This window comes from Microtus pennsylvanicus, chromosome 5 (genome assembly GCF_037038515.1).
Source record: "Microtus pennsylvanicus isolate mMicPen1 chromosome 5, mMicPen1.hap1, whole genome shotgun sequence".
In the NCBI taxonomy this organism is placed as follows: Eukaryota; Metazoa; Chordata; class Mammalia; order Rodentia; family Cricetidae; genus Microtus; species Microtus pennsylvanicus.
The window spans coordinates 104,619,764-104,641,115 of record NC_134583.1 but is presented as its reverse complement, the minus strand read 5'-3'; the positions used below and the strand labels follow the sequence as shown (position 1 = coordinate 104,641,115).

Here is a 21,352-nt window from a genome sequence, read left to right as displayed (position 1 = left end):
GGCATCCAATGGCCTCTTCTAGCCTCCGGCAGTACCAGGTAGGCACATGGTACACAGACATGCATGCAGACAAAACTATGCACATTAAACACAAATATAAATAATTTAAAACACACACACAAAGTCGAACATGGTGTTACTTACCCATTTTTCCAGCACTTGGGAGGCTGAGGCAGGAGGATTATCCCATTTGAAACCAGCCAGAATTGCATGAGAAGTGCCAGGCCCATTAGACCCGCCCCCCCCAAAACCAATAACGACAACAACAACAAAAACCCCAAACAAACAAAAAACAAGGAAAAACATATAGGCGTTTTTCTTAGTAAATAGTAGTAGGTATGCCTTTATTTGCCTAACAGTTGGTTTGTGTTCTTTTTTTTTTTCGAGACAGGGTTTCTCTGTAGCTTTGGAGCCTGTCCTGGAACTAGCTCTGTAGACCAGGCTGGTCTCGAACTCACAGAGATCCACCTGCCTCTGCCTCCCGAGTGCTGGGATTAAAGGCATGCGCCACCACCGCCCGGCCTGTGTTCATTTTTCTTACAATAATATTGTCCTTCAGGCTCGATTTTCCTTTGTCTCTGTGTATATGTGTTTGTACAGGCCAGATACCAACCTACAGGACTGTCCTGTTCCTCAGGGCTTGGCCTTGTTGGTTGCTGAGGCAGGGTCTCTCATCTTCCGGGGTTTATTAAGTCCAGAGGATCTGTCTTCCCCAGCTATGGGATAACAAACCTGTGCTACTACTCCTGACTTTTCCTTCCTTCCCTCCCTCCCTCCCTCCTTCCTTCCCTCCCTCCCTCCCTTCCTATCATCCAATAGAGGGTCTCAGCTGATTCCATTACTTCTAGAGAAGGTTTTTGTGGGGAGAAAAGAATGCATTCTCACGCGAAGTTGCCTGGAGTGAACCGCAGCATCCTTAGCAGGATTACTAAAAAGCAGATGTTTGTGATATGGATCGGGCTGGATTCAAACTCATAGATTCTACCTCCTCCACATGCTGGGATTTAAGGCATGCACCATCTTGCCCTGAACTCCCTACTTTTTTTCGTGGGTTTTGGAGATTGAAACCTAGTTCTCACTCGTCCTTCTTGAAATCATTTGTTATGGACCACCGGAAATCTAACCTAAATAAACTTGAGTTTTAGAAAAGTACTGTTAATTGATTCCATTACTTCTGGTGAAGGTTTTTGTAGGAAGGGGAGAGAATGCATTCTCACGCTAAATTGCCTGGAATGAACCGTAGCATCTTGCACAGGATTTTTGAGAAAGCATACTAAAGTATTTCAAGTGGCAACCCCGTGGACAGGTCGGTATCATTGCGTGCTTCCACACCGGACAACCGTCACAACTATTCATCTCCCCATCTCCAGAATTTTACAGTTCCAAATTGAAGCTCTGTATCTCCCCCCCCCCCCATTCTTCCTAAGATTTTTAATAGGACTAGGTTAAATGGAAAGCGCACTTGCGCCCCAGGTGTAGCCTTGGGCATTGGGTGCATTCCTCCTTCCCAGCGGATTCGCCCCGTGACTAGGCAGGCTCAGGGGTTAGCGCTCCGCCCTCACCTATTGTCCCAGGAGAGGAACCGGTATTTCCGGATTGGAGCCTCAGACTCAGTGATCCAGGGTGAGGGCGAGGTTGAAGGGGGAGGGGAGTGGAAACTGATCTTAAAACTTATCTTTCACCTGTTTCTCTTCTTCCCCAAACAAAAATCAACCCTCCCCCCCCCCTCCCTTACCAAATACACACACAATGGCCCACAAACATCCATCCCGTGGTTTTGGAAGAGTGGCTGAGCTTTCCTAGCCCGCACTCGGGAAAGGACTTGAGGGCAGATATGGACACTAATAAACCCCGAGAATGGCTCTCGAGGCAGAAGCTCAGGAGGTTTTGCTGAGAAGGGTAGGGGGCCCAAGCATCGCTCAGTCCCTGCCCCACCGCTAGGTGGCGCCGTTGAGCCCTTTCCCCTCCGCCCAGTCTGACGTCCCGAAGTGGCGCGAGCCGAACGAAGTAGCCTCTTTTTTTTTTCCAGGTCCGGAGGAAGCAGGTGACGGCCGCCGCCCACCTACCCTCCCCCCAACCACGCACACTTTCGATAGGCACTTTTTTTTCTTTCTCCGAAACCTCCAAACAGGAAATAGGTTGAGTCACAACAATACCCAGGAGCGGCCGGTGGCCGAGGTCACTGGCTCCCGCCTGCTGGTGGCAGCCCGTGGCACTCCGCCTCCGGACAGGCGCTGCCCGCGCTGCGCCGTGCCGCCCAACGCCGGGGACCGTCGTCTGGCCGTGCGCTGACTCTGCTGGCTGCTGCCGTCCCCCTTCTCCAGGCGAGTACCTGCCGCCCTGTCCTTCCCGGGGTGCAAGATTGCCCTGGAGCCCTGGTCGGCCATGGGGCAGCGTGCTTGGACGCCGGCCCTTCCAGTGGGGTTTGGGGTGTGATTTGCTTTCTGTTTGCTTCCATCTCCCACCCCTGGGCAGACTCGCATCAAGGAGGTTGATTTAGGAACACCCGGGACCTGAGTGTAAGTCGCTGCTACAGGTGCCTGGCTCCTCCTTGTCCTTCCAGGCGGGACGTTGTTTCACTCCTGCAGAGTCTCTTTCTACGCGTTTCAGAGGGCCTTTGGGTTTCTGTTGGCAGCAATGGTATCTAAGGGGTAGGTGGCCTGGATGGACGCGGTGGAAGAAGGCTGGTGACGGGGTGCAGGTGGGGGCGATCCGAACAGCCATGGGTCTCCCCACGTCGCGTACTGGAAAACTTGTGAAACATTAAAACGTGTGTGTGTGTGTGTGTGTGTGTGTACTTGGGGTCATCCGACCCACTTCTAAGGGAGAAGCAGAGTTGTCAACACGCAGGGCGTTGTCAGCTTTCCAGGGCTGCTTTCCCCAGCTCTTCTATGGGACTCTCAGTCAAAGTCGAGCTGGAGATCTTTATGTTGGAAAAAGGCCACCGAATGCCAAGCATTCCCCGAGCTTGAGAAGGGTGTTTTCCAGACTGCTGCAGTTTGCAAGAGGGTTGCTGAGCTACTGTCTCTTGGTTGTCGGTGGCGCCTTCTCAGGCCCACAGGTGTGCATTCTGCCCAGAGACCCCTCCGGCCTCTCAAAGTTTTCCCACTCGTTCAATTCATTTATTTCAAAGACCAGTTTCCTGGTTAGGAGAGAGGGATTCTGGGACATTGCCTGGAGCCTATTGAAAACGCAGGTCTCAGGCTGCACCCTAGACCTATTACCCCAGGATCTAGTTGCACTTTGACCTTTGGGAACCTTTGGCTCACCCTATCTCCAAGAAAAGTTGTGGGTGTCTAGCACAGGAATGATTCACACCACCTCCCCACCCAGTCTTAACTTTGGATGCTATTTTAAAAGTGGGGCAGACAGTACAGCCACGTTGGACCTACCTGCTCCACCCCGGAGCCATTGGCTCTTTCTGGAGATTGGAAAGTATCTGGCTAGCCTGTTTAAGCTTGCAGGTTGGTTGTTTCTGGATCTAAAGTTTTTCTAGCAAATATGCAGAACGTGAAATCGAGCATTTTAACCTTAAATGCAGAGCTAAGGGACATCAGAGACACCCAGTTTTCTTCATGGACTGAGAATACTTACTAAGAATGGGAGGTAAAAGCGGAGTCATGTAGGCAGAATGGAAACAAACGTCCCAGTGTACCTGAGGGGACCCGGCAGAACGTGTGCTTTCTATTAATGAAGGTAAAGAGCCCCGAGGATCCCCCCCCCCATAGAATGGAGTCACCCCGGGGGTTTCAACCTGCATCAATTAACTAAATATAAATGCAGGTAATCTCTTAACTCTTCATCCCCTTAAGGAAATAAATTTGCACTTAGAGAAAAAAATACTTATAGTAGAGCTTGGTAGTGCTCGCCTTTAATCCCAGCACTTAGAAAGCAGAGGCAGGATGATCTGTATGAGGGCAAGGCCAGCCTGGTCACTCCAGGCCAGCCAAGGCTACACAGTGAGACCCGTCTCAAAGCAAAAACAAACAGAATCCTTTTTTTGTTTGTTTATTGGGTGTGTGAGAGGGTCAGAGGGTGTACCTGTGGGCTTCCATGCCAGGGTACTCCTGTGGAAGTTGGAATAGCTTTATGGAGTCTTGTGTTCTTCTACCTTGTGGGTCCTGGGGGTGGAACCTCTCGTCACACTTGGCTGCAAGGACCTTTACCCTCTTGAGCCTTCTAGTCCAGCCCTGACCCCTTTTCTGTGTGATGAGTATATGTGTTCACGTGTGCATGCATGCGTGTGTATGTGTTGGCACATTTGTATGCAGAATGCATCTGCATCTGGAAGCTAGAGGCTGACATGGCTTTCTCAGTTGCTTTCCCCTTATGTATTGAGACAGTGTCTCTTACTTGAACCCAGAGCTTGAGGATTTGCTAGTCTGGCTAGCCAGCTTGCTCCGAGGGTCCCTGTTTTAGCTTCCAAGCTGAGATCACAGGTGGGCCTCCACACCAGCCCAGCATTTTCTGTAACCCACAAGTGAAGTTAGAGTGGAAAGTGCTATACCCACTGAGCTGTCTCCGCAGTCCCTCCCCCACTTACTCTTCCTTCCTTCTCCCCCACCCCCTGTCTTTCCTTATTTTTCTTTCTTACGTGAATAGGTATTTTGCCTGTATGGAAGTCTGTGCACCATGGTCTGTGAAGTACTCCTGGAGGCCTGAAGAGGGCACTGTGTCCATTGTCATTGGGTTTTGGGACTCAAACCTGGGTCTTCTAGAAGACAGTACTCTTAAGAACTGGGACGTCATGACAACACCACCTCCTTTTATCACTGACTCCAACTGAGTCTTGAAAGTAGTTCAAATGAACTTTAAGAAAAAGGTTGTCTCCATAAATATTGGAACCACAGCAAGACTTGAGGAAGATAAAACATTTGATATAAATTTTCAAAATACTTCAACCTGTTTTATTTAAAACATATATATGAGACAGGGTTTCTCTGTGTAGCCCTGGCTGCCCTAGAACTCTGTAGACCAGGTTGTCCTTGAATTTAGAGATCCACCTGCTTCTGCCTCCCAAGTGCTGGGATTAAAGGCATGCACCATTACCATCTGGCTAAAAAATTATATATATTTTATGATATATATATGAGCCATTTTAAAAGATTTATTTTAGGGCTGGAGAGATGGCTCAGTGGTTAAGAGCACTGCCTGCTCTTCCAAAGGTCCTGAGTTCAATTCCTAGCAACCCATCTGTAATGAGGTCTGGTGCCCTCTTCTGGCCTGCAGGCATACACACAGACAGAATATTGTATACATAATAAATAAATAAATATTTTTTTAAAAAGATTTATTTTATGTGTCTCTGTGTGGGTATGTGCCTGACGAGACCAGAAGGGGGCATCAGACCCCCTAGAGCTGGAGTTTCAGGTGTTTGTGAGCTGACTGGGTACTGGGAACCAACTTAGGTTCTCTGCAGATGCAATACAAGCCCCTAACCTCTGAGCTCCAATCCCTTTTATTTTAATGTTCAGTGTGATGCTCCCATAGGAGGAAATTGGCTCCTGGCATTTCTCTAGCTTAGAAAAACTTAGCGGTGATGAGTTACTTGTTTCCAGATGTCCGGTTTGTGGTTTGAAGGTGCACTTCAGTGAGAACATAAATGTGAGCAGGTTTCAGAAGTAGTTGTGATAGAGCAAGAACGTGACTCCGAACACAGTAGATGAGGGCTAGGGTAGTGGGTAGTTTAATAAATAACTTCACGGTGGCAGGTCCTTCATACAGGCTCTTTCTTCTTTCTTGAGACTCTCATCTGAAGGAGGTGACCACACGGAGGAAGGAATTTACAGCTTCCTTTGATTGAAAAGCCCCTTTGAAATCCTTGACGATCCCTCAGCCAAGGTCTAGGGAGAAAACTCCATCTGCAGAAGAATCCTGCATTCACAGAGTTCCAAATAGCTAATTCTTTTTACTTCCAGCAAGGCTAGGTGGGACAGATTTCCCTCCTTTCTTAGAATGTTTTTTGAGATACATTGTAGTTTCATGTTTTATCTACTGACAAGTACAATTTTGCAGCCCACAGAGGGGGGGGAAATGATCCTTAGGAAACATCCGAGGAGTAATTTTATTAAGAGTGAAAATCTGCCAACTATTCAATTCGCTAAATCAGTCTTGAATGTTGGAATATATAGGCTTAGGCACCTGTCGTGGTTCTGTTACATAAACAGCCTTGGGAGTCATTTGAATAAATGCACACACACACACACACATAAACACACACATACACAAACACACACTTGAATGGACATGCAAACTAAGATACTGTTTTTTTTAAATATTAAAACATTTGATTATTTATTGTTATGTATGGGTCTTTTGCCCACCTGTGTGTCTGAACAACATGAGTGTAGTGCCCTCAGAGGTCAGAAGAGGGCATCTGGGCACAGACACACATTTGGATCAAACACCCACACAAGAAGCACACAACAACAATTAAGATTCAGAAAAAACAACAATAATAAAGATTCAAAAAATCAGTCTAAGTTTGCCAGTTGTAATCAGCACCTTTCTTCTCCTTCTCTGTCTCCTCTTTTTTTTTTTTTTTTTTTTTTGAGACAGGGTCTCTCCTTATAGACCTGGCTGTCCTGGAACTCACTGGTGTCAAACTCACAGATATTCTCCTGCCTCTGCCTCCCAAGTGCTGGGATTAAAGGCATCTACTATCATGCCAGGCCTTTCTCTTTCTAAATTAATGCCTCTTGATTGTGGTCTTCATGGAGATTTGGAATACTCGTTTTTCCATAGGAAAGATTAAGTGCTTAACCTTGATTTAATGTCAATAAATATTTGATGCATGACCCATTGCAAGCCAGAGATTTCTGAATATATTGTTACTGAGTCTTCACAACCACCCCAAAGGGTTCTCCAGCCCTCCTTTCCTTTCTCCTGCTCTCGCTCCCTCCCTCTCTCCCTTTCTCTTCTCATTTGACAGAACAGAAATGAGTTCACCCTGGTCTTCTCATTTGAAACCATGCTTCTTTGCGTCATCTATCCGTATGTAATTAGAAGTGCTTGGTTGTTTGTACACACTCACTGCTAGGAAACTAGACATCCATTTATTCTTCATTCAAATCTTCTGAAATATCAGGTTCTGCACCAAGCATTGAAGACAATGGGGAAAAAACATGATCCAAACAGAAGTAAATTCCAAAGGAGCAAAGTGTTCTTTTGCTGGCACCCGAGACCTCTGATGGCTTAGATTATGCTTGGCTTGACAGTGGCGTTAATATAGCTAGGCTAGTGCCTGGCAAACCGACTCTGGGATACTTTTACTACTGACATGGATCAATGATGTTATTCTTTCACGCCAGCCTGAAGGTACATCCTGGTACTTTAGGACCGCAGTCTAGCTACATGTAGCTGGATGTGGTGCACACCTTAACCCGTCATTCCCTAGCTAGGCAGGAGGATGGAGAGTTCTGTGCTGTCCTGGGCTACGTAGCAGAGCTGACCTGTGCTTCCCAGCGTAATCAACAGGAGCACATATTGCAAATGCAGGGCTGCTGCATGCCTGTGTGTAAGATTAGAGGAATAATTATCTCCTTCCAGGACTGTAGGAAAAAAAAAAAACCTCCTATGTGTAAAAGTGCTTGTAAACTGTAAAGTGGTAACAAAAGCGGCCTTTTATCTCCATTTGGGATTTATACTGAAAAGGAGATGGAAAAGGCCGCACAGCAGCCTCACACTCTTTAATTTATCTAACACTTTTCGGTTAACAAGTCTGTGTTTTTCTTGGTAGATTTGCACCAGTTAAAAAACATTTTTTTTTTTTTTTTTAGAGCTGGACACGGTGGCACAGGCCTTTAATCCCAGAAAAGGGCAGGCAGATCTCTGAGTTTGATTCTAATCTGGTCTACATAGGACCATCAGGCTTACATAGTGAGATCCTGTGGAAAGAAGGAAGGGAAGAAAGGAAGGGAAGAAGGAAGGAAGGACAATTCTATTGAGATTATTCATGTACCATCTGCTTTACCTCTTCCAGTGCACAATTCAGTGTATACTCATTGTATAACTATTATGATGTTCAATTTTTGAACACTTTGTCTTCCTAAAAAGAACATCTTCTACTTGTTGACTGGCATGGCTCAGTCTCCCTCCCCAAATGTCCTAAGGATAACCATTGGTCTGTCTTAGGGTTCCTATTGGTAAGATGAAATTACCAAACGCAAGTTGGGGAGGAAAGGATTACACTTCAGTATCACTGTTCATCATCAAAAGCAGTAAGCGAGGGAACTCAAGCAGGGCAGGAACCTGGAGGCAGGAACTGATGCAGAGGCCATGGAGGGATGCTGCTTACTAGACTGCTGTGAACATTCATAGAAGTTTTCATACGAACATTGAGTTTAATTTTTCTCAGGTATGTTCCTAGAAGTGGCAAATCTGTGACAAATCTACTGAATATCAGAATCTGCTGAGCTAGTTTCCTCAGCAGCTGCATCATTCTGTGGGCACTGGCTATGTGTCTTGCATCTTCATCCACTCAAGTATTATTAGAATTTTCTATGGTGTGTGTGTGGTGCATGTATGTGTTCCTGTAGGTGTGTACATGTGCATGTAGGGCCAGGGGGTGGTGTCAAATTTCTTCCTCTATTACTCTCCATCTTATTTTTAAAAAGGATTTATTTTTATTTTATGTATATGAGTGTTTTGCCTGGATATAAGGACACCACTGCATACAGTGCCATTGGAGGCCAGAAGAGTGCATTTGGGTCCCTTGCAACTGGAGTTAGATACTGTTGTGAACTACTGTGTGGCTGCTGGAATGGAACTTGGGTCCTCTGAAAGAAGAATGTCAGCCATTTCTCCAGCTCCTTTCTGTCTGTCTGTATCCATCTATCTATGTATCTATCTATGTATCTATTTATCTATCTATCTATTTCTATTTTGAGGTAGACTCTTTCTCTGTACCTGGAACTCATAGATTCAGTTAAACTTTCTGGCCAATGAGCTCCAGGGATCTGCTATCTCTGCATCACCTATCCCTGAGGTTACAGATACCTCGCTGCCTGGGCTGTGTATGGGCGCCAAGGATCCAAACTGAGCCATCTCTTCTGCTACCATTTTCATTGTTTTTAATCTGGGCTGTCTCTCACTTGGCATGGAATGGTTTTGATTTATATTCCTTTCATAGCTGGTGATGCTTATTATCTTTTTTTATTTACTTGTTTTTGTTTTTTAGGAGGATGGGTTTCGGGTAATAACTATTATGTATCCCTGGTAGTCCTGGAACCTTTCTATGTAGACCAGTCTAGCCTTGAACTTGCAGAGATCTGTCCCCTTACCCCTTCAAGCACCCCATTTATTAATTTGTTTTTAAGACAAACTCATGTAGCTAAGATTGGCCTCCAACTCATATACAGCTGAGGATGACTTTGATCTTCTAAGCCTTCTGCATCCACCTCCCCAAGTACTGGGATTCCAGGCATGTTCTGTGGAACGCATGCCTTGTTCATGTGCTGGAGACTGAGCCCCAGACTTTGTGTGTGATGTATCCCCAGACACTCATGTGTTTCTTAGACTGGTTTTTCTTGGCATTTTCCCCCCTTGACTGTTAGATGAAGAAGAAAATCCATGAATAGATTCTCTATTGAAGTGTAAGTTGAGCCATTTGTTCTTTTGGAATTTGTTTTGTTTTGTTTAACTTTTCATTTGCTTCAAGACTTGATGTGGTACCCGATCTTCCAAAAGATGTGACTGAAAGATTAATAAATACACAGAGCGTCTTTGTGGTGTGAATTTGCATAGGTAAGGAAGGACTTATTCTATGGGCTGACTTAATGTCTATAGAAACATTGTACACCTGTTTTAGGGTTGCTGTTACCATGATGAAACATAAAGACAACCACAAGCTGCAGAGGAAAGGGTTTATTCAGCTTATACTTCATATTCCAATTCACCATCGAAGGGAGTCAGGACAAGAACTCAAGCAGGGCAGGAGCCTGGAGGCAGCAGCAGAGGCCATGGAGGAGTGTTGCTTACTGGCTTGCTCACCATACCCTTGCTCAGACTACTTTCTTATAGAATTCAGGACCACCAGCCCAGGGATAGCACTACCCACAATGGGCTAAGCCCTCCCCCACATCAATCACTAGTTAAGAAAATGCCCTACAGCTTGCTCCCCTCTCAAATGACTTTAGTTTCTGTTAAGCTGACATAAAACTAGTTCACATAACACCCATTCGAATGTTAAAGACATGACAGTAACCATTTAAACATTTTAGCAGGGGTGGGGTGGGCAATGGAAAATTAAAAAAAGTAAAAGTAAAATGGTTTGGGCTGGAGAGATGGCTCAGAGGTTAAGAGCATTGCCTGCTCTTCCAAAGGTCCTGAGTTCAATTCCCGGGAACCACATGGTGGTTCACAACCATCTGTAAAGAGGTCTGGTGTCCCCTTCTGGCCTGCAGACATGCACACAGACAGAATATTGTATACCCAATAAATAAATATTAAAAAAAAAAGTAAAATGGCTTAATGAAAGTGCTTACTGATTAGCATCTGTCAATTTATTAAAACACACAGTGAGGCTGGGGTTGTAGTTCAGTGGTAGGTGTGTGCTTAGCACTCCCAAGGCCTTGACTTGTTGGTACACAGCTCCCTCCCAGCACTTGGGAGGGTGAGGCTGGAGAATGGAGAGTCCAAGGGCCAGCGTGGACCTCAGGGTGAGATCCTATCTCAAGCAAAACAAAACAAAAACCTAACACCAAGAATAAATAAGCAACCCATGCACTGTTATCCTTTAAAGTCCTGTTAGTACAATTTATTGATGGGTATCTAGAATCAAATTCCTGCAGGAGGGCAGTTAGGATATTTGTTATTTTCCAAGCTTCCTGGCAGGGTTTTTTCCTCTGCTGTGTGGAAGATTAGTTATCTTCAAGCTGTGTAATCAAAAATCAGTATTGAATTTCCTAGTTGTCTGTTGCGTCTTATGGGGGCTTAGTTTACTGAACTCAAGTTTTGACTTCCTACTAGGAAAAATGTTGATAGCCCCAAGAGAAATAGAGGAATGAGCTGGGTTTGGTGGGAGAAAATGATTTCCTATTGAGAACTGCCTGAGACAATGGTGGTGGACTGGCTTGTGGAGGGGAGTGCAAGGAAAATTCTCTAGCATTACTGTGTGTCTCCACCATGGGAGAATTGGGTAATACACGGGCTTCCTACCCTACTGCTAGAATTCTGACTGAGGGAGTCTGAGAATTGAGTCTTTTAAGAAGTTCCTACCCAGGACAGTTGGTGCTCCTGACGAGACAGGGGCCGCTTCTAAGCTGAGAGCCAATGGTGTGTGGGCATTTGGCAGTAGGACGGGAGCGTGTGAGGTGGTAAGGTTAGGGGATGGTTGGGCTCCTGGCATGCGGGTGTTCATGCTGTGATGGAGATAGGGCACAAAAAGGGATGGGGGCTGGAAGGAAGAATAGGAGCCTCCAAAGTATTGGGTGTACTGACAGAGGGTGGTCACATGACCAAAGCCGTCAGGGTCTACTAGGTCCTCTAGAGTGAGAACCTGGGTGGTACTGTTTTCAGGGGAGGGCTTGAGCTGGCAGGTTTGGGATATGTAGGTCCTGCCGTCCTGGCACTTCCTCTGGAAGGCACATGTTACCCAAGGGCCAGTTGAGCAGCTTACAGTCACAGGTCAAGTGTGGACTTTTTCTTTATGATATAAAGGACCCTCTTGTCCTTCAGGCTATGACTGATTTTTCCCTTTTCCTGCCTATCATTACTGATTAGCCTAGACCCAAGGTGAGCTCCAGGATTCCTTCATGTCCATGGTGTTCGCGTCACTAAAACCCACTCCCCTCCCGGCCTGTCCAGCTTAATAGCTTTAAAGATTTGTGTAGCCCTGGGCCCAGGGTTCTTAGCATAACTGGATATAAGCCGATTCTGAGAGTGGGTGCTGACATACGCGAGTGTTTGTGACAGCCCACATCATGAAGGTCAGAAGGTTTGCTACAGGAAAGAATTGCCAGCAGGGTGGTGGCCCATGGGTTACAGCGCACACCCCTACCCTTCCTGTCGGGTTCACAATGTCCGGGCCAACATCCTCTCTTTAGCTTGTATACTCAAATTTGAAGGAATGCTTAGCATGTCTGAAGAGGTAAGAGGTTCTCTTGGGCTTGGGAAAGAGGCCCTAGTCTGTCCTAAGCATTCTCCTGTCTGAGCTAGCAGAAAGTGATCTTGAAACATCTGTGCTTTAGAGTCGCCTGGCTCTGCCTGTGGTGGCTGGGTAGAAGCTGAGTCGCTGTGGCATACTTTAGACATTCCAGTTTCTTCTCCCTCCCACTCAGGCATTTGCACACATTAATATTCTCATATTCCCATAGAGTGTGTGTGGGCTCCTGTGTAATGGACAGGACTGGACAAGGAGGATTTCGCAAGCCTGCTTCCGCGGAGTGGTCCCCAAGAACACACTCAGGTTTGGTAGGTTCAGGAGGGTTCTCCAGATTCAGCAGGTGGCTGGATTTAGGACTAACTCATTAGAGTAGGAGGGCACGTATCCAAACCATCCAAGGGAGAGCAAGTGGAGCAAAGGTCAGAGAAGCCAGGATCCAGATGCAGTGCCGCTGGGGCACCCAGGGGAGTCAGGGCAGATGTGTTTCATTCCCACACACACTGCGGGGAGCAGTTGTGACCTCACGGGTGACATGTTACCAACCAGGGAATCTCCTTAGAGGCTCAGCACCCAGGCATTTTGTTGGGGAATTGTTACCTTGGCATCCTCTGCATACCTGTGCCAAGCCCCCAAATTCAGACTCCACAAAGGAAGGCAGATATTGAGTAAAACCCACGTTATTTGTTTAAGCATTTAGAGACAGGGAGCCAACTCTAGTTAGTTCAGTTCTGGGACTAGGGAGGGAGCCCTCCCACCCATCCAAATTCTCACGCTAGTTAGTTCAGTTCTGGCACTAGGGAGCCCTCCCACCCATCCAAATTCTCACGCTAGTTAGTTCAGTTCTGGGACTAGGGAGCCCTCCCACCCATCCAAATTCTCACTCTAGTTAGTTCAGTTCTGGGACTAGGGAGCCCTCCCACCCATCCAAATTCTCACTCTAGTTAGTTCAGTTCTGGGACTAGGGAGCCCTCCCACCCATCCAAATTCTCACGCTAGTTAGTTCAGTTCTGGCACTAGGGAGCCCTCCCACCCATCCAAATTCTCAAGCAAGATCTGAATGTAACTCTCGTACTTCCTCCTCTTTTTTCCTTCTTGGAGATGGGGGGGGGGGAGTGTCTTTCTATGTAGCCCAGGCTATCTCAGAACTTATGTTGTAAGCCAAGCTAGCTTCATCCTTGTGATCTTCCAGGCTCGGCTTCCTGAGTGCTGAGATCACAGGTGTTCTTAACTGCACACAGCTTTTTTTTTAAATTTATTATGTATACAATATTCTGTTTGTGTGTATGCGCGCAGGCCAGAAGAGGGCACTAGACCCCATTACAGATGGTTGTGAGCCACCATGTGGTTGCTGGGAATTGAACTCAGGACCTTTGGAAGGACAGGCAATGCTCTTAACCTCTGAGCCATCTCTCCAGCCCCTGCACTGAGCTTTTTTGTTCGTTTGTTTGTTTTTTGGTTTTTCGAGACAGGGTTTCTCTGTGGTTTTTTTGGAGCCTGTCCTGGAGCTAGCTCTTGTAGACCAGGCTGGTCTCTAACTCACAGAGATCCGCCTGCCTCTGCCTCCCGAGTGCTGGGATTAAAGGCGTGTGCCACCACCACCCAGCTGCACCGAGCTTTTTGAGGGCCATTCTTGTAAGGACAGCAGGCTGTGATGTTGCCTGGCTTTTGTGTGCACAGATAGGAATGAGACCAGAGATCAAAGTCATTGGTGGAACCCTTGAATTTGAAAAGGGGATCTGTAGAGGGTCTGTGTTTCAGAGAAGACAGAAACAAACTTGTCCCTGTGCCTTTATCTTGACGGGTAGGTATGGTAACCTGGATTCTCACTACGGAGACGTGACAATGGTGATGCTCTCTGGAATAGAGTGGGAAGACCTGTTCATTCATTCATTCTTGTTTTGAAACAGTAACTCATTCTGTAACCCAGGCTGGCCTGGAAAACTTGGCAATTCTGCTTCAGCTTCCCACATGCTGAGATCATAAGTATGAGCCACCATGCCCAGCAATTCATTCTTTATCTACTTTTTTTTTCTTTTAAAACAGACGCTCACTGTGTAGTCTTGGCTGGCCTCGAACTCACAAATCTGTCACTAAGGTTAAAGGCCTACGCCATCATAACCAACTCATTCTTTTTAAATTAAGAAAAAAAATTGTATAGCTGTTTGGCCTGTGTGCCTGATGCCTGAGGAGGCCAGGAGAAGGTGTCAGAATCGCCTGAAACTGGAGTTAACACATGGTTGTGAGCCACTGTGTGGGTGCTGGGAATGGAATGTGGGTCCTCTGGAAGAGCAGCCAGTGCTCTTAACCACTGAGCCAACTCTCCAGCCCTTATTCATTCTTAATGTGCTTGTTCTTGTTGCTGCCCATCTACTTGCTAGGCACAGGGCCTGGTAACGGGTATGCAGTGGTGAGCAGGCTCTGACCTCATGAGACCCGTGTTCTAGAGAGAGATGGGTAAGTGCAGAGCCAATTAAATCCCCGTGAGCGGCCTGTTCCGAGGTCCCCGGGGCACCCAGACTTCTGTCGGGAGGACTCGGAGGCTTTAATCAGACTAACCAGGGAAGGAGTCACATTACCCCTATTGCCTGTGAGGCCTCTTCCGAGTCACTTATTAACACGGGGCCTTTCTCCCTTTAAAGACACGGGACGTTTATGGCCACTTCTGGAGGCTATTTTGAGAAGTAAACAGGAGAGTGTAACTAGGGACATTTATCTTGGTGACTGGCACAATGGAAATGTTCACTAAATGATGGTTTAGAGACAGCTAGCCACAGAGGCTGTCATCTGCTGAGCCCTTGCTCTGCGTAGCCCAGTTAGGAGGCGTCTGCCCTCCAACCCCCACCCCCGACTTCATGGGCTCACAGTATATCTGTGTTCTGAATTAGAACATATTTTAAAAATTTATTTATTTTTTTGAGACAGGGTCTCTCCATCATATAGTCCTAGCTATCCTGATATTTGGTACATAGACTAGGCTGGCCTTGAATTCAAAGAATATCTACCGCCGGGCTGTGGTGGCATGCTCTACTTATTATTCAAAGTTCCTTGCCAGGCGGTGGTGGCGCACACCTTTAATCCCAGCACTCGGGAGGCAGAACTTTGCCTTAGAAAAGATGGACAGTAGGGGGTGGGGAAGGCCCCTGGGTGAGCCTCTGGGATGAATGTGTCCTGAGAATGGAAGCCTCGGGAGAAGGAAGGTGAGCCTTAGCGGAGCCTGAGAGTTTAGAAGGCAAGCCATAGCTTATGTTTTTTTAAAGAACAAAACCAAAAACTCTTCTGCTTTGAGTTGAGGCTTTTTCCAGCTCCCTGAAAGCGGACCACGGCCAGAGAAACAGGCTGTTTTGGGGAATTTCCATTTTCATGCTTTTAAAGCACAGAAGTGGTTAAAGTGCTCACTGAGGAAGGATGTCCTCTCTTTCCTCCAGGAAGGGAAAAGAAAGAAATAGTTCAAAGGAATGCCAGCCTGATCTGAGATTTTTTTTCCTTCCTTTGAGACAAGGTCATGACATGTAGCCCCGGTCTGGCCTGGCACTCCCTGGACGGACTGGGCAGGCCTAGAATTTGCAGTGTTGGGGATACAGGTGTGCACTCTGACTGATGTGTGAATTTTTTTATATTCAGGTTTTGTTGTTGTAGTTGTTGCGGTTTGCTTTTGGTTTTTTGAGACAGGGTTTCTCTGTGTAGCCCTGGCTGTCTTGGAACTCACAGAGATCCATCTACCTCTGCCTCCTGAGTGCTGGGATTAAAGGTGTGCACCACCATCGCCCAGTTTATAACCAGTTTTTAAAAGACATATTTTTATTTATGTGCATTTTGTGTCTTTGTGTGAGTGGAGGCCACGTGTGCAGCTGCCCTTGGAGGCTGGAGGAGGGCATTGGATCAGTTGGTGTTGCAGGTAGATGTCAGTCCTGAGAATCGAACTCAAGTCCTGCAGAAGAACAGCCAGGGCTTGTAATTGCTGAGCCATCTCTCCAGCCTCCACATTCAGTTTTAATCTTCTGGAAAGAGAACTTGATCCTAAGGCTTATTTGGGATCAGGTATATTCTAAAATTTAAATAGCTCCTGACAAATACCTGTAATCCTAGCACTTGTGAAGCAAAGGTAGGAGGAGCATCTGGAGTTGTGAGCTAGCCTGGGCTACATAGTGAATTCTAGGTCAGCCTGGGGTACATATCAAGACCCTATCTCGACAAACAAAGGAACATACAAACTAAAACAAACAAACAACAAACAAGACATTCAGTGGTAATGAATTCACTCACACACTTGCCTAGTCCCAACCTCTGTAGTTCATTGAACTTCTGTGCAGGCAGGATGGCCATTCTGAAACAGTAGAGCTTCATGGAAAGTTTTTATTTTGTTTGCTTTAGGTGATTTTAAAACAGTGGTTGTAGGTGTAAAGAATTTCTAGAACTCTAAGCCTGTCTCGGCACACACCTTTAATCCCAGCACTGGGGACGCAGAGGCAGATGGATCTCTGAATTTGATGCCAGTCTGGTCTACAGGAGAGATACAGCCAGAGCTACACAGAGAAATGCAGCTGAGAGGGGGTGGGGAGAAGAACCTCTAGAATTCTAAGGGAATTAGCCACATAAATAGTAAAAATTTCTAAAAATCCTTCAGAAGGATAAAGAACACACCACATATAAGGGAGGGATATTTTGTCCGGATTAAGTTTTTCTGTGTTATTGTCCGTATTACAGAGGAATTCACACACAGATGAATGTAAAGGGGATGAATAAATACATTAGAAAGCCAGAGAATCTCATTTGTAAGAGGAAAGTTAATTCATTATCCTATTTCCTAACGCATAATTATTTTCCTAAAGAAAGACCCAATTTTGACTTCGTGTGAGGTCATCATGGATGAGAATCATTTTGTAAGAGCTCGGGGTCAAAAAATTCCAGTAGCAGATGACACTCGGCGCGACACGCCACTTCCAAAGCGTCCTGCCCCTTTCACTGTGGTAAAATGGCTTCCACGGGCAGCCAGTGCTACTGGGTTTTTTTTTTTGCTGTGGTTCGTTAGCTCGGCCTCTTATTTGGGAGGGCTACGCAGTAATTTTTATCACACTCATTAGAAACACAATTTGCCAGAACCAAGTCTGATGCCCAAGTGTAATTACGTCTTCCTGTGTGATTAAATGCTGTATGGAACTTTCCCTCAGGGGCGGCAGCTGTAGCCAGCCAAACTCAAGTTCCACCTACAATAGGATTCTTGTGACTAACTGGCACTAATTGTTTGCAAAGCAACCGGTGGGAGTAACAGTCAGGCACACTGGAAATGAGCTATTTCAGTAGGAATGGCTTGTCCCTTGTTTTTCTGCCCCGTATTGTGGTTAGAGGATGTTAATTGCTTAATCAGATAGAGTGAAATGAGCTCTTGGCCTATATAGCTGTTAGCAGAAATCCTATCTTGTATCTCCTCAACCTTCTCATCTTAAAAATGCGAGAATGAGCCAAGCTTGATGGCACACACCTATAGTCCCAGCACTTGGCGGGCAGAGCTCTGTGAGTTTGAGGCCAGCCTTATCTACAGAGTGAGTCCCAGGACAGCCAGAGCTACATAGAGAAATCTCATCTTGAAAAAAGAAACTATATTTCTCAGGGTAAATATTGTAAATATATAAAATCATAAACACTTGGATTTTGACTGTCTTTTATTTATTCTTTGACAAGCTTATGCATATGTATACATTGTATCTTGATCCTCCCCACCCCTAACTGTCCCACTCCTACCCCCTTTGGATACCTCCCAACAAAGTTCCTGCCAACTTCACCTCTTCTCTATAACCTGTGGGATCAAATTAGTGCAACCTCCTGGAATGTTGACCGATGTAACGGGCTTATATGGTTCTAGTAATCATAGCTGTCGTGAGTCCGAGTGCAACAGTTCTGTCCATAGGACAGCATTATACAGTCTTCTTCCCCATCCTCTGGCTCTTATATTTTTTCTACACCCTGTTCTTCAGTGTTTCCTGAGCCGTGGTGGGGGAGGGAGTTTGATATAGTTGGCCCATTTAAAGCTGAATACTCAACAGTCACTTATTATTATTATTATTGTTATTATTATTATTAGCGTTTGTATTGCATCCTACCCAGTGCAAAAATAAGCTTCTCTGACCAGAGTTAGGACTAGAACTACTTTTCAGGTATAAACATATTTGAACTCTAGAGCCTATAACCTCTTGAGCCAGGAGCTTTTGACCAGGTTTATAGTACCAGGCATGAGTTTCCCCTGTGGAGTAGGCAGGCCTCAGATCAATCAGAACGCTGTTGGTTGCTCCCGTAGCCTTCATACTGCTGCTACACCAGCGGGCACATCTTGCCTGACAGGTCAGTTTTGTGGTGCTGAGGGGTCACCGCTGGGTAATTCTAGTGATTCCCTTGCCTCCCCAGCAGCTTGCACTGCCACATGCATCCCTTTCTAGCCCTGTGAAACCTAACTAGCAAATCAGGGCTAGCTTGACTTCCCTGTGTTCTGCAACAGAAGGTGTTGTCTTCTGCGGCAGAATGTGTTGTCTTCTGCGGCAGAATGTGTTGTCTTTAGTAACGGGGTCTTCCTATCTAGTTCGGGCAGGCAACCAATAGAAATGGCAGTAGCATGTGTTGTTTTGAGAGCCTTCTGGGGCCTCCCTGAGCAATAATTCATAAGGAGGTATCCCACACCTGACACTGAGCTTTTCATTTAATAATCCATAAACATTCAAAATTGTAAGGAAATGGTAAGCTTCAGTTGTCAGCTTGACTGTATAAGGAGGCCACCTTTGGGTGTGTCAGTGATGGTGTTTCCAGAGAGGCCTAACTGAGGAGGCTCGACTCACCCTGAATGTGGGCAGCAGCATCCCACGGGCTAGGGTCCTGGGTTGAAGCAAAAAGCGGAAAAGCTTTAAAAAGGACTGCCGAGTACTGTCTTTCTCTCTGTTTTCTGTAAGCCGCCGCCATGTCTCTCTTGGCATGATGGACTCCAACCTCTGAACCATGGGCCAGAATTAACCTTTCCTCTTTCAGGTTGGTTCTTGTCAGGTGTGTCTGGTCACAGTATCAGGAAAAAAGATTAAGAAATACACAGTTTAATGTTATCTTGTGGAATCCCACAGAATTTGAGAGACTACTAATTTAAGCCGAGAGAGAGGGAGAGAAAGGGGGAGAGAGAGAGAGAGAGTTTCAAAGACTGGCTGTTGAGCCGAGAACATTTACAGAAGGGCGTTCAAGAGTGGGGATTGGGAAGCCTGTGACTCCTGGACATCTGTGCTGTTCAGAATTGCTACGCGATGGCTCCTCCGGTTTTTCTTTGTATGTTTTGCTTAGACAATGACAGCATGGTTCCTGTCTGCGGCTCAAGCACATTAGATGAGGGGGGACACACCCCACAACTTGAAAAAGTTGGTGAGGGAGGAGTGTGTGAGTCAACTCTTTCAAAGTGACAAGACCCAACTAAAATGAGAGCCAATGCAGGTCAGCTTGCTCGCTTTAGTAAGTCTAGCAGGGGTCTCCTGGGACGGCAATTGCCTTCAACATAGCTGCATCTAGAAGACCAAAGGATGACATTTTTTTGGTGCTGTTTTTCTCGGTGTCTTGTGAAGAGCTGACATTATGAGGTGGGACATGTGAACTGCTTGCTAGCAGTCTTGTCTGCCTGCCAGCCATGGGAACGGACTCCAATGCAAGAAGGCATTCCCCGTTTTTTTTTTTAACGTTATTTTAATTTTCTTTAAAAAAGATCTATTTATTTATTTTCTTGCACGAGTCTTTTACTTGCATGTGTCTATGTGGACCACATGGATGCTTGGTGTGCGTGGAGATTACAAGAAGGCATCGGGTCCCCTGGAACTGGAGTTCTGGATGGTTGTGAGCCACCATGGGGGTCCTGAGACCCAGTCCCAGGTCCTCTGCAAGAGCAATAGCTCTCTTAACCGCTGAGCCATTCCCCCAGTTCTATCACGGCTCTTTTAAAGTCATATTCATCTTAGAAAAAAAAAACACCCTAATAATCTATCCTGGATCGTGTGTACCGTCTCCCACAGGGGGTTACATCCAGGTTGGATGGGGTTCACTTTACCTTGTGAACGAGCTGAGAGTGAAGAGGTCCTTAAAAGGGGGAGAAGGAGGGAGGGAGGTCCTAAGTCTCTCTGGTCTAGATATTTTCACACTAACAGAGCTCATCTATCTTGACCTTTAGGATACTTCAAAAGAATAGAGCAGAATGTGGCACATAGGCCTGTAATCCCATCACTTAGGAAGCTGAGGTGGGAGGATCACCATGAGTCTGAGGCTAGCCTGAGCTACCTAGAGAGACCCTGTCTCAAAACAAAACAATAATCATAAAAGAAACAGTATGAGAATACTGTTATTTTGTACAATCAATATACATTAGGTTTTTTATAATTTAGAAAAGCATAAAAATAGTCATTCAATTAAGAAAAAGAATCCAGCCAACCAACCAGGATTGTTTGTAATTAATTAGACTTTGCTGTTGGCCCAAGCAGGTTGTTCGCAACAGAGGGTTATTGCCCTAAGATGGCAGCTGGAATTCCTTTCTTATTTGCCAAAGCACAGCTTTCCAGGAGGGATTTGCAGGAAGAGCAAATCTGTCTCTGATTTTAATACATTCAACGGCAAGTAGGCTTTTGACCAATTACTACCAGGTCCTGAGATCAATCACCTCCTACGCCATTAGTGCGTGAAGGATTAGTGGCCCCAAAGATTTGTGCATGGATTAATCGGGGAGTGTACATTAGATGCTGTGTTTAAAGCCACCCTCAGCCCTGCAGATCATTTCCGGAAGTGCTTTATGCAGCGTTCTTTAGCTTTACCTAATGCTCACATCGTGAGATCTGAAAGACCTCTTTTCATCCTCCCTGGCTTGGCTCCCCACCCCACCCACCCACCCACTGATTGGACAGGTCTAGCTAAGGAGACCCAGCCCTGGGAAGAAAGGAGCCGTAGCCTTGAGTAGAGCAAATGGTAACTGAGTTGTTCTAGCTGAACAGTGACCAAAATCTACAGGACCGTGTACTGAGAGAGACAAGATGAGGTACAAGAAATACGTGGCTATTCTGGAAGCGGCTGTGGGCATTACCCCACTTAACAAAAGAGAACTTCTGCCTGAGAGCCGGAGACACGTAAACCTTTGGCAGCGTCCTGGGTAAGCAGAGGAGGTCACGTTTCTCTCCTGATGATGGGAACAAGTTTTGGCTGTTTGGGGGACCAGAGAGAGAAAAGGGCTGCTCTCTCATGGGGGTAACA

At 46.1% G+C, this 21,352-nt stretch overlaps 1 protein-coding gene across 4 annotated transcripts in view; it reads left to right on the top strand.

Annotated features, from left to right (window-relative positions):
* Positions 1 to 1,968: 1,968 nt before the first annotated feature.
* Tjp2 (tight junction protein 2) overlaps positions 1,969 to 21,352 on the top strand; it is a 116,137-nt gene continuing 96,753 nt past the window's right edge. For 2 of the 4 annotated variants that reach the window (XM_075973733.1, XM_075973729.1), the window contains exon 1: positions 2,202 to 2,324. The gene's annotated coding sequence lies outside the window, so the exon portion shown is untranslated. Of the gene's footprint in view, positions 2,325 to 21,352 lie in introns of all 4 variants that reach the window. The other 2 variants (XM_075973734.1, XM_075973736.1) reach the window with 2 other exon arrangements.